Source organism: Salvelinus sp. IW2-2015, linkage group LG8, assembly GCF_002910315.2.
Source record: "Salvelinus sp. IW2-2015 linkage group LG8, ASM291031v2, whole genome shotgun sequence".
Taxonomy (NCBI): Eukaryota; Metazoa; Chordata; class Actinopteri; order Salmoniformes; family Salmonidae; genus Salvelinus; species Salvelinus sp. IW2-2015.
The window spans coordinates 23,145,787-23,147,961 of NC_036848.1; the positions used below are offsets into that span (position 1 = coordinate 23,145,787).

A 2,175-nucleotide genomic window follows, 5' to 3' on the forward strand; every position below is an offset into this window, starting at 1 on the left:
GATTTCAAAGAAAAGGAAAGTAGAGAATGAACGTAGGGTGTTCCAGCAAGAGCGGACATCGAAATATTAATTTGAGGTATCAGGGAAAGCTGTGTGCTTAGTGTGCAAAGAGAGAATCGCTGTCTTGAAAGACTACAACTTGTCCCGACACTTCCAGACAAAGCATGCAGAGAAATATAGGAATATGTCTTCTGAGCAGAGGGCAAGTGCATCGAAAGAGTTGCTTTCTCAGTTGCAAAAGCAGCAAGGACTTTTCACAAAACTGCATTCAGTAAACGACGGAATTGTGAGAGCTAGCTGTGTACTGTCCCACAAAATTGTTAAACATAGCAAGCCATTCGCTGAGGGCAAATTCACTAAATAATGTTTAATTGACTCTGCAGCAATACTTTGCCCCGACAAGAAAGAACTGTTTGAAAATGTTTCCCTGTCAAAACGAACAGTGACACGGCGTGTTGAGGACATCTCAGAGAATATGGAACAACAGTTGAAAGACAAAGTAAAGGATTTCACCTTTTCTCCATGGCCCTGGATGAGAGCAGTGATGCACGTGACACAGCGCAGTTGTTGATATTGTTACGAGGCATAACGCCAGACTTTGAAATTACAGAGGACCTTGCTTCAGTGCAGTCAATGAACAGCACAACCACAGGGAAAGATTTATTGGAGGAGGTTAATAAGTGTGTGGCAAAGCTGGGACTGAGTTTTGAAAAGTTATCCAGTGTGACCACTGATGGTTGCCCAAACCTGACAGGAAAAAACGTTGGCCTTTTGAAAAGGATACAAGATCAAGTGGCTGAGCTGAACCCAGATCAGAAAATTATTTTCCTGCATTACATTATTCATCAGGAGATGCTCTGTAAGTGTGTTCTGAAAATGAGCCATGTTGTGGATACAGTCACTAAAGTGGTAAACTTTAAGAGCAAAATCTTTAAACCACAGGCAGTTTGTCTCACTGTTGGATGAGACAGAGTCATGTCATGCAGATCTTTCCTACCACACAAACGTCAGAGGGCTGAGTTTGGGGAAGGTGCTTAAAAGGGTGAGGGACCTGAAGTCAGAGATTGCTGAGTTTTTGCAAATGAAAGGAAAATATATGGATTTCCCTCAACTGCAAGATAAAGAATGGTTGGCTGATTTTGCCTTCACCGTGGACATCATGGCCCTCATGAATGAACTGAATTCCAAACTATAAGGGAAGGGCCTTTTTGCACATCAGATGTACATCCTTGTCAAAGCCTTCAAGGGAAAATTGCTCCTCCTGACCCGCCAAGTAGAAGCCATTAATCTCACCCACCTTCCGACACTACTAGTCTGTTCCCTATCAGATGACCAGCGGGAAAAGTATACATCACTGCTGTGTGCTTTGAACTGTGAGTTTTCTCATCGTTTTGAGGATTTCAAAGTGGTGGAAAATGACATGGTGTTGGTTTCCTCTCCTTTCACCTTCACTGTGTATAACGCTCCCACTGACCTGCAACTTGAGCTTATCAATCTTCAGTCTGATGCAGTGATTGGATAAATATTCAAAACAGTGTCACTGACGAGGTTCTATGCATCTCTCGATTAACAAAACTTTCCAAAGATTAGGAGTCATGCTCAGAGGATGTTTGCACTGTTTGTGTCAACCTAAACCCAGCAAAAAAAGAAACGTCCTCTCACTGTCAACTGCATTTATTTTCAGCAAACTTAACATGTGTTAATATTTGTATGAACATAACAAGATTCAACAACTGAGACATAAACTGAACAAGTTCCACAGACATGTGACTAACAGAAATTGAATAATGTGTCCCTGAACAAAGGGGTGGGGGTCAAAATCAAAAGTAACAGTCAGTATCTGGTGTGGCCACCAGCTGCATTAAGTACTGAAGGGCATCTCCTCCTCATGGACTGCACCAGATTTGCCAGTTCTTGCTGTGAGATGTTACCCCACTATTCCACCAAGGCACCTGCAAGTTCCCAAACATTTCTTAGGGGGAATGGCCCTAGCCCTCACCCTCTGATCCAACAGGTCCCAGACGTGCTCAATGGGATTGAGATCCGGGCTCTTCGCTGGCCATGGCAGAACACTGACATTCCTGTCTTGCAGGAAATCACGCACAGAACGAGCAGTACGGCTGGTGGCATTGTTATGCTGGAGGGTCATGTCATGCAGGAAGGGTACTACATGAG

At 43.6% G+C, this 2,175-nt stretch overlaps 1 pseudogene; it reads left to right on the top strand.

Annotated features, from left to right (window-relative positions):
* The first annotated feature begins 522 nt into the window (after positions 1-522).
* LOC139028173 (general transcription factor II-I repeat domain-containing protein 2A-like) lies at positions 523-1,522 on the top strand (annotated as a pseudogene).
* Positions 1,523-2,175: the final 653 nt, after the last annotated feature.